The following is a 12,352-nucleotide window of genomic DNA, read 5'->3' as shown; positions in this document are numbered from 1 at the left end:
TTATCCTAGACAGCTATTTACCATGAACTAGTGACATTATCATGGACAGCTCTTTACCATGAAATAGTAACATTATCCTGGACAGCTCTTTACCATGAACTAGTAACATTATCCTGGACAGCTCTTTACCATGAACTAGTGACATTATCATGGACAGCTCTTTACCACGGATTAGTGACATTATCCTAGACAGCTATTTACCATGAACTAGTGACATTATCATGGACAGCTCTTTACCATGAACTAGTGACATTATCCTGGACAGCTCTTTACCATGAACTAGTGACATTATCCAGGACAGCTCTTTACCATGAACTAGTGACATTATCATTGACAGCTGTTTACCATGAACTAGTGACATTATCCTGGACAGCTCTTTACCATGAACTAGTGACATTATCCTGGACAGCTCTTTACCATGAACTAGTGACATTATCCTGGACAGATCTTTACCATGAACTAGTGACATTATCATTGACAGCTGTTTACCATGAACTAGTGACATTATCCTGGACAGCTGTTTACCATGAACTAGTGACATTATCCTGGACAGCTCTTTACCATGAACTAGTGACATTATCATGGACAGCTCTTTACCATGAACTAGTGACATTATCCTGGACAGCTCTTTACCATGAACTAGTGACATTATCATTGACAGCTGTTTACCATGAACTAGTGACATTATCCTGGACAGCTCTTTACCATGAACTAGTGACATTATCATGGACAGCTCTTTACCATTGAACTAGTGACATTATCCTGGACAGCTCTTTACCATGAACTAGTGACATTATCATTGACAGCTGTTTACCATGAACTAGTGACATTATCCTGGACAGCTCTTTACCATGAACTAGTGACATTATCCTGGACAGCTCTTTACCATGAACTAGTGACATTATCCTGGACAGATCTTTACCATGAACTAGTGACATTATCATTGACAGCTGTTTACCATGAACTAGTGACATTATCCTGGACAGCTGTTTACCATGAACTAGTGACATTATCCTGGACAGCTCTTTACCATGAACTAGTGACATTATCATGCACAGCTCTTTACATTGGATTAGTGACATTATCCTAGACAGCTATTTACCATGAACTAGTGACATTGTCATGGACAGCTCTTTACCATGAAATAGTAACATTATCCTGGACAGCTCTTTACCATGAACTAGTGACATTATCCTGGACAGATCTTTACCATGAACTAGTGACATTATCATTGACAGCTGTTTACCATGAACTAGTGACATTATCCTGGACAGCTGTTTACCATGAACTAGTGACATTATCCTGGACAGCTCTTTACCATGAACTAGTGACATTATCATGGACAGCTCTTTACCATGAACTAGTGACATTATCATGGACAGCTCTTTACCATTGAACTAGTGACATTATCCTGGACAGCTCTTTACCATGAACTAGTGACATTATCATTGACAGCTGTTTACCATGAACTAGTGACATTATCATGGACAGCTCTTTACCATTGAACTAGTGACATTATCCTGGACAGCTCTTTACCATGAACTAGTGACATTATCCTGGACAGATCTTTACCATGAACTAGTGACATTATCCTGGACAGCTCTTTACCATGAACTAGTGACATTATCATGCACAGCTCTTTACATTGGATTAGTGACATTATCCTAGACAGCTATTTACCATGAACTAGTGACATTGTCATGGACAGCTCTTTACCATGAAATAGTAACATTATCCTGGACAGCTCTTTACCATGAACTAGTGACATTATCCTGGACAGATCTTTACCATGAACTAGTGACATTATCATTGACAGCTGTTTACCATGAACTAGTGACATTATCCTGGACAGCTGTTTACCATGAACTAGTGACATTATCCTGGACAGCTCTTTACCATGTACTAGTGACATTATCGTGGACAGCTCTTTACCATGAACTAGTGACATTATCATGGACAGCTCTTTACCATTGAACTAGTGACATTATCCTGGACAGCTCTTTACCATGAACTAGTGACATTATCATTGACAGCTGTTTACCATGAACTAGTGACATTATCCTGGACAGCTCTTTACCATGAACTAGTGACATTATCCTGGACAGATCTTTACCATGAACTAGTGACATTATCATGGACAGCTGTTTACCATGAACTAGTGACATTATCCTGGACAGCTCTTTACCATGAACTAGTGACATTATCATGGACAGCTCTTTACCATGAACTAGTGACATTATCATGCACAGCTCTTTACATCGGATTAGTGACATTATCCTAGACAGCTATTTACCATGAACTAGTGACATTATCATGGACAGCTCTTTACCATGAAATAGTAACATTATCCTGGACAGCTCTTTACCATGAACTAGTAACATTATCCTGGACAGCTCTTTACCATGAACTAGTGACATTATCATGGACAGCTCTTTACCACGGATTAGTGACATTATCCTAGACAGCTATTTACCATGAACTAGTGACATTATCATGGACAGCTCTTTACCATGAACTAGTGACATTATCCTGGACAGCTCTTTACCATGAACTAGTGACATTATCCAGGACAGCTCTTTACCATGAACTAGTGACATTATCATTGACAGCTGTTTACCATGAACTAGTGACATTATCCTGGACAGCTCTTTACCATGAACTAGTGACATTATCCTGGACAGCTCTTTACCATGAACTAGTGACATTATCCTGGACAGATCTTTACCATGAACTAGTGACATTATCATTGACAGCTGTTTACCATGAACTAGTGACATTATCCTGGACAGCTGTTTACCATGAACTAGTGACATTATCCTGGACAGCTCTTTACCATGAACTAGTGACATTATCCTGGACAGATCTTTACCATGAACTAGTGACATTATCATTAACAGCTGTTTACCATGAACTAGTGACATTATCCTGGACAGCTGTTTACCATGAACTAGTGACATTATCCTGGACAGCTCTTTACCATGAACTAGTGACATTATCATGCACAGCTCTTTACATTGGATTAGTGACATTATCCTAGACAGCTATTTACCATGAACTAGTGACATTATCATGGACAGCTGTTTACCATGAACTAGTGACATTATCCTGGACAGCTCTTTACCATGAACTAGTGACATTATCCTGGACAGCTCTTTACCATGAACTAGTGACATTATCCTGGACAGATCTTTACCATGAACTAGTGACATTATCATTGACTGCTGTTTACCATGAACTAGTGACATTATCCTGGACAGCTGTTTACCATGAACTAGTGACATTATCCTGGACAGCTCTTTACCATGAACTAGTGACATTATCATGCACAGCTCTTTACATTGGATTAGTGACATTATCCTAGACAGCTATTTACCATGAACTAGTGACATTATCATGGACAGCTCTTTACCATGAAATAGTAACATTATCCTGGACAGCTCTTTACCATGAACTAGTGACATTATCCTGGACAGCTCTTTACCACGAACTAGTGACATTATCATGGACAGCTCTTTACCACGGATTAGTGACATTATCCTAGACAGCTATTTACCATGAACTAGTGACATTATCATGGACAGCTCTTTACCATGAACTAGTGACATTATCCTGGACAGCTCTTTACCATGAACTAGTGACATTATCCAGGACAGCTCTTTACCATGAACTAGTGACATTATCATTGACAGCTGTTTACCATGAACTAGTGACATTATCCTGGACAGCTCTTTACCATGAACTAGTGACATTATCCTGGACAGCTCTTTACCATGAACTAGTGACATTATCCTGGACAGATCTTTACCATGAACTAGTGACATTATCATTGACAGCTGTTTACCATGAACTAGTGACATTATCCTGGACAGCTGTTTACCATGAACTAGTGACATTATCCTGGACAGCTGTTTACCATGAACTAGTGACATTATCGTGGACAGCTCTTTACCATGAACTAGTGACATTATCATGGACAGCTCTTTACCATTGAACTAGTGACATTATCCTGGACAGCTCTTTACCATGAACTAGTGACATTATCATTGACAGCTGTTTACCATGAACTAGTGACATTATCCTGGACAGCTCTTTACCATGAACTAGTGACATTATCCTGGACAGCTCTTTCCCATGAACTAGTGACATTATCCTGGACAGATCTTTACCATGAACTAGTGACATTATCATTGACAGCTGTTTACCATGAACTAGTGACATTATCCTGGACAGCTCTTTACCATGAACTAGTGACATTATCCTGGACAGCTCTTTACCATGAACTAGTGACCTTATCATGGACAGCTCTTTACCATGAACTAGTGACATTATCCTGGACAGCTCTTTACCATGAACTAGTGACATTATCATGGACAGCTCTTTACCATGAACTAGTGACATTATCCTGGACAGCTCTTTACCATGAACTAGTGACATTATCATTGACAGCTGTTTACCATGAACTAGTGACATTATCCTGGACAGCTGTTTACCATGAACTAGTGACATTATCGTGGACAGCTCTTTACCATGAACTAGTGACATTATCATGGACAGCTCTTTACCATTGAACTAGTGACATTATCCTGGACAGCTCTTTACCATGAACTAGTGACATTATCATTGACAGCTGTTTACCATGAACTAGTGACATTATCCTGGACAGCTCTTTACCATGAACTAGTGACATTATCCTGGACAGCTCTTTACCATGAACTAGTGACATTATCCTGGACAGCTCTTTACCATGAACTAGTGACATTATCATGGACAGCTCTTTACCATGAACTAGTGACATTATCCTGGACAGCTCTTTACCATGAACTAGTGACATTATCATGGACAGCTCTTTACCATGAACTAGTGACATTATCATGCACAGCTCTTTACATTGGATTAGTGACATTATCCTAGACAGCTATTTACCATGAACTAGTGACATTATCATGGACAGCTCTTTACCATGAACTAGTGACATTATCCTGGACAGCTCTTTACCATGAACTAGTGACATTATCCAGGACAGCTCTTTACCATGAACTAGTGACATTATCATTGACAGCTGTTTACCATGAACTAGTGACATTATCCTGGACAGCTCTTTACCATGAACTAGTGACATTATCCTGGACAGCTCTTTACCATGAACTAGTGACATTATCCTGGACAGATCTTTACCATGAACTAGTGACATTATCATTGACAGCTGTTTACCATGAACTAGTGACATTATCCTGGACAGCTGTTTACCATGAACTAGTGACATTATCCTGGACAGCTCTTTACCATGAACTAGTGACATTATCATGGACAGCTCTTTACCATGAACTAGTGACATTATCCTGGACAGCTCTTTACCATGAACTAGTGACATTATCATGGACAGCTCTTTACCATGAACTAGTGACATTATCATGCACAGCTCTTTACATTGGATTAGTGACATTATCCTAGACAGCTATTTACCATGAACTAGTGACATTATCATGGACAGCTCTTTACCATGAAATAGTAACATTATCCTGGACCGCTCTTTACCATGAACTAGTAACATTATCCTGGACAGCTCTTTACCATGAACTAGTGACATTATCATGGACAGCTCTTTACCACGGATTAGTGACATTATCCTAGACAGCTATTTGCCATGAACTAGTGACATTATCATGGACAGCTCTTTACCATGAACTAGTGACATTATCCTGGACAGCTCTTTACCATGAACTAGTGACATTATCATTGACAGCTGTTTACCATGAACTAGTGACATTATCCTGGACAGCTCTTTACCATGAACTAGTGACATTATCATGGACAGCTCTTTACCATGAACTAGTGACATTATCCTGGACAGCTCTTTACCATGAACTATTACCATTATCATGGACAGTTCTTTACCATGAACTAGTGACATTATCATGAACAGCTCTTTACATTGGATTAGTGGCATTATCCTAGACAGCTATTTACCATGAACTAGTGACATTATCATGGACACCTCTTTACCATGAACTAGTGACATTATCCTAGACAGCTCTTTACCATGAACTAGTGACATTATCATTGACAGCTGTTTACCATGAACTAGTGACATTATCCTGGACAGCTCTTTACCATGAACTAGTGACATTATCCTGGACAGCTCTTTACCATGAACTAGTGACATTATCCTGGACAGATCTTTACCATGAACTAGTGACATTATCATTGACAGCTGTTTACCATGAACTAGTGACATTATCCTGGACAGCTGTTTACCATGAACTAGTGACATTATCCTGGACAGCTCTTTACCATGAACTAGTGACATTATCATGGACAGCTCTTTACCATGAACTAGTGACATTATCCTGGACAGCTCTTTACCATGAACTAGTGACATTATCATGGACAGCTCTTTACCATGAACTAGTGACATTATCATGCACAGCTCTTTACCATGAACTAGTGACATTATCCTGGACAGCTCTTTACCATGAACTAGTGACATTATCCTGGACAGATCTTTACCATGAACTAGTGACATTATCCAGGACAGCTCTTTACCATGAACTAGTGACATTATCATTGACAGCTGTTTACCATGAACTAGTGACATTATCCTGGACAGCTCTTTACCATGAACTAGTGACATTATCATGGACAGCTCTTTACCATGAACTAGTGACATTATCCTGGACAGCTCTTTACCATGAACTATTACCATTATCATGGACAGTTCTTTACCATGAACTAGTGACATTATCATGAACAGCTCTTTACATTGGATTAGTGGCATTATCCTAGACAGCTATTTACCATGAACTAGTGACATTATCATGGACACCTCTTTACCATGAACTAGTGACATTATCCTAGACAGCTCTTTACCATGAACTAGTGACATTATCATTGACAGCTGTTTACCATGAACTAGTGACATTATCCTGGACAGCTCTTTACCATGAACTAGTGACATTATCCTGGACAGCTCTTTACCATGAACTAGTGACATTATCCTGGACAGATCTTTACCATGAACTAGTGACATTATCATTGACAGCTGTTTACCATGAACTAGTGACATTATCCTGGACAGCTGTTTACCATGAACTAGTGACATTATCCTGGACAGCTCTTTACCATGAACTAGTGACATTATCATGGACAGCTCTTTACCATGAACTAGTGACATTATCCTGGACAGCTCTTTACCATGAACTAGTGACATTATCATGCACAGCTCTTTACATTGGATTAGTGACATTATCCTAGACAGCTATTTACCATGAACTAGTGACATTATCATGGACAGCTCTTTACCATGAACTAGTGACATTATCCTGGACAGCTCTTTACCATGAACTAGTGACATTATCCAGGACAGCTCTTTACCATGAACTAGTGACATTATCATTGACAGCTGTTTACCATGAACTAGTGACATTATCCTGGACAGCTCTTTACCATGAACTAGTGACATTATCCTGGACAGCTCTTTACCATGAACTAGTGACATTATCCTGGACAGATCTTTACCATGAACTAGTGACATTATCATTGACAGCTGTTTACCATGAACTAGTGACATTATCCTGGACAGCTGTTTACCATGAACTAGTGACATTATCCTGGACAGCTCTTTACCATGAACTAGTGACATTATCATGGACAGCTCTTTACCATGAACTAGTGACATTATCCTGGACAGCTCTTTACCATGAACTAGTGACATTATCATGGACAGCTCTTTACCATGAACTAGTGACATTATCATGCACAGCTCTTTACATTGGATTAGTGACATTATCCTAGACAGCTATTTACCATGAACTAGTGACATTATCATGGACAGCTCTTTACCATGAAATAGTAACATTATCCTGGACCGCTCTTTACCATGAACTAGTAACATTATCCTGGACAGCTCTTTACCATGAACTAGTGACATTATCATGGACAGCTCTTTACCACGGATTAGTGACATTATCCTAGACAGCTATTTGCCATGAACTAGTGACATTATCATGGACAGCTCTTTACCATGAACTAGTGACATTATCCTGGACAGCTCTTTACCATGAACTAGTGACATTATCCAGGACAGCTCTTTACCATGAACTAGTGACATTATCATTGACAGCTGTTTACCATGAACTAGTGACATTATCCTGGACAGCTCTTTACCATGAACTAGTGACATTATCATGGACAGCTCTTTACCATGAACTAGTGACATTATCCTGGACAGCTCTTTACCATGAACTAGTACCATTATCATGGACAGTTCTTTACCATGAACTAGTGACATTATCATGAACAGCTCTTTACATTGGATTAGTGGCATTATCCTAGACAGCTATTTACCATGAACTAGTGACATTATCATGGACACCTCTTTACCATGAACTAGTGACATTATCCTAGACAGCTATTTACCATGAACTAGTGACATTATCCTGGACAGCTCTTTACCATGAACTACTGACATTATCCAGGACAGCTCTTTACAATGAACTAGTGACATTATCCTGGACAGCTTTTTACCATGGTGAGTATGCCTCGTATATACATGCTCACTAAAGCGTTTTATGGCTTATAGTCAAGAACAAGGACAAACAGTAGGCTTGCTACTTTAAAAAAAAAATATATATATATATATAGTATATAGAACAATTGCTTTTTGTAGGAGGTGGGGACTGGGGAGGGTGGCTACAGCGTTGACAGTTGGCTATTTTGATCAGTGGGAGATATCGATCATGCATGTGTCTGTTTTTAAATGGGATTTCTCACACATGGCATGCAGCTTAATTAATGTCAAGCCTACTGCCTAAATAAAGACATAACCTACAGTATCCTTACCTTGCTTAACGTAGTCTCTCCAGTCTGACACTAGCCAGTTCGCATCAGTTGCAGCAAATACCCGTAGCCGGTTTCTTTGAGATCCTCAAGCGAAATTGCTCGCTACAGCTGACGTTATCAATAGTCTACTACCGTCACAGAGCGAATAAATAGTCTACACAGTCTAGCCAAACATATTAAACTGATGTGTCTATCGACTTTCTATTTCCATTAAAAATGCACCCATAATATAAGAAAGGATAAATACAGGTAAACAAAAAAGTACACTGTCTACGTGTTCATGCAGCGCGCGACACTCCGTAGTTACTTATTTCATCGCCGCCGGTAACTTAACCCCAGGAAACATGCCAAGTATAGGACCGGACCGATTCATAAGAAAAAGTAATATGTTCCACAGCCGCAGTACGTATGGATCGCTAGCACGCCTACCGGTGCAACCTCTGACTGGCAGCGGGCAGTACACAGCGCGGTAGAAGACGATGCATAAATCATAAAAATGGGAGGCACTACTGTCTAAACCGATCGTAATAATTATTCAATTGGAGACAAGGTGGATGTCAATCAAATCTTTAGTCCATTCCCCCACGGCCAAAGCATTTGACATTTGATGTAAGGCAATTATGCTATAAAAAGGTCTGCAGGCGACTCATTCAGGAGACTGCAGATTTTGTAGGTCTATTCTCTTGGGGGGAAGAAAGGTCAACAGATTGATCATGTCTGGTTTAGAGAATCTATACAACATTACTTAATGAATAGTCTTGTCTTAAAAAAACGTGCATACTACATACTGCTATGCGAAATGTAAATGTTATTCAAATTATTATTTTATTGTAATTTCAAATGTGATCTATAGCCTTGGTGTAAACTGGTGCATGTATCGTCATACAATGTCTCTGTGCTGCAGCCTACTATATTACCGTAGGAAGGCTGAGGCTAAAGGACGGCAGTGAGAAATGCCCCCGCCAGGTGTGTACCAAGCCCAGGGATGCTGGTTTCAGTGTGTGGGGTTTTGACAGAATCTTTGTCACAAATGGCACCTTATTCTCTACATAGTGCACTTATTTTGACCAGAGCCCTATGTAGTGCACCATAAAGGGTATTGGGAGCATGGCATTTGGGAAGCATCCAGAGAGGGGCAGGAGGAGAGATTAATGAGGGTTAAGTTTGATGTGAAGCGATCAGCAGAGTCATGTAGAGCTGAAGCAGTGTTATGCCAGAGAGAGAGAGCTCTGGCCCTTGGATCCACTGTTAATCCACTGATACTCCATCACCTCTATTTGACAGCATCTCAAATGGCCCCCTCTTCCCTATTTAGTGCACTGCTTTTGACCAGAGCTTAATGAACCCTGGTCAAAAGTAGTGCACTAAATATGGAAGAGGGTGCTATTGGGGATTAACACTCATTCTCTCTTTCTCTGCCAAAGCAAAGCCTCCCTCACACACAGCGCCTCCCCTGCACACATCACACTCACACACAGCGCCTCCCCTGCACACATCACACTCACACACAGCGCCTCCCCTGCACACATCACACTCACACACAGCGCCTCCCCTGCACACATCACACTCACACACAGGGCCTCCCCTGCACACATCACACTCACACACAGCGCCTCCCCTGCACACATCACACTCACACACAGCGCCTCCCCTGCACACATCACACTCACACACAGCGCCTCCCCTGCACACATCACACTCACACACAGGCCGCATACCGCACACACCTTCCTTCCCTCAGGTGCTTCAGGCAGCTGTAATCCGTCACACCACTCTGCTCTGCACTCAGACGTTGTGCAGACTCCTGGAGGATCATGGGGTGGAGATTCTTTTTTCTATCTTCCCATGATCTCTCAATAGCAGATATAGTTCAAACATCTTATTGTTTCTACTGCTGATTGCAACTTTAAATAATTTTCAGTACTTTCGTTTTAAGCCTAATTATGTTTGTATCGTGCAAGGGAAGGCCAACTAAGCTTTGAACAGACTGATATTAATGAAGTAAGTAGAGATACCAGTAAATATTATTTCCACACATTCAAAGTGGGTACAATTCTTTTCTTTCCGCCTCATAAGAAAACAGCAAGCAGGAAAACCAGTGCATTACTGTGAACTAGACTGAGTTGTAGCCTATAGGTGTGAGTATATATAAAGGACAAGCATGTTTGACATGTCAATGCACAGCAGGGGGATGTTGATTAGGCCTAGTTATGAATCTCATACACTGCATCAACAACATCATGGGAAAAAATAGCAGCATAGCAACCAGTTGCTACGAAGAAGCAAAAGGCAGGGCCTAAAGAACCAACTTGCTTATTTAGCAAGTGAGCCATAAAACATAAATCCCCCAATGACTTTCTTACCACTGCAGTGTTTCCATGGTGACAATATGGGGATTGATGGAGCTGTAGTTTGGACGGGTTAGGGGTATCCTATACCATCATGAATGCACTCAGGTCTGACCTGTTGTATCATTTTCGTAAACATTTCCATGCACCAGGGACAGGGTGAAAAAACCAGCATGGGGGCGTCTGAATCCACCTCACACAACTCTACCTGAAGTTTTGAGAGCGCACCTCATCTCCATGGAGATGAAGAGACGTGGGGAAAACGCAGAAGTTGGGAAAGTAGCTAGCAGCTCACTGACTGACTGGAAATGTTTTGGATTGAATAGTAAGTAATAGGAAATTATAATAATTTAACTATAAGGTAACTTGTTAAAATGTTAGCAGAATTGTAGGGCATTTGCTTAAGCATCTGCCAATACGATTGAACCGTTCCACCTGTCTTGTCTTACCTACTGACAAGCATTTTGGTGATGAACATGCCAACGAGCAACATTTATCATACCAGCTGTATTTCTGTATTTTGAAAGTTTTATTGTGAAAACCTGATTGCTGACATGCAAAACATGTTGGGAGTAGGCAGGGTGGTTGGTCCACATTTAACGAGAACGTCGTGTTCAAATCTCATCAGACAACTTTCACTCATTTGCAACAATACTGAACAACAATATAAACGCAACATGTAAAGTGTTGGTACCATGTTTCATGGGCTGAAATAAAACATCTCAGAAATTGTTCATAAGCACAAAAAGCTTATTTCTCACAAATGTTGTGCACAAATGTGTTTACATTCCTGTTAGTGAGCATTTCTCATTTGCCAAGATAATCCATCCACTTGACTGCTGTGGAATATCAAGAAACTGATTAAACAGCATGATCAATACACAGGTGCACCTTGTGCTGGGGACAATAAAAGGCCACTCTAAAATGTTCAGTTTTGTCACACAACACAATGCCACAGATGTTTCAAGTTTTAAGGAAGCATGCAATTGGCATGCTGACTGCTGGAATGTCCACCAAAGCTGTTGCAAGATAATTGAATGTTAATTTCTCTACCATAAGCCGACTCCAACATCGTTTTAGAGAATTTGTCAGTTCGTCCAACTGGCCTCACAACTGCAGACTATGTGTAACCAAGCCAGCCCAGGACTTCCGCATCCGGCTTATTC

The 12,352-nt window shown here is 40.4% G+C and overlaps 1 protein-coding gene across 3 annotated transcripts in view; it reads right to left on the bottom strand.

Annotated features, from left to right (window-relative positions):
- LOC129863576 (protein TANC2-like) overlaps window positions 1–9,271 on the bottom strand; it is a 589,624-nt gene extending 580,353 nt beyond the window's left edge. For all 3 annotated transcript variants that reach the window (XM_055935646.1, XM_055935654.1, XM_055935661.1), the window contains exon 1: window positions 8,839–9,271. The gene's annotated coding sequence lies outside the window, so the exon portion shown is untranslated. The remainder of the gene's footprint in view (window positions 1–8,838) is intronic.
- Window positions 9,272–12,352: the final 3,081 nt, after the last annotated feature.

This window comes from Salvelinus fontinalis, chromosome 1 (assembly GCF_029448725.1).
Source record: "Salvelinus fontinalis isolate EN_2023a chromosome 1, ASM2944872v1, whole genome shotgun sequence".
NCBI classification, from domain to species: domain Eukaryota; kingdom Metazoa; phylum Chordata; class Actinopteri; order Salmoniformes; family Salmonidae; genus Salvelinus; species Salvelinus fontinalis.
This window is presented reverse-complemented; position numbering and strand designations above follow the sequence as displayed.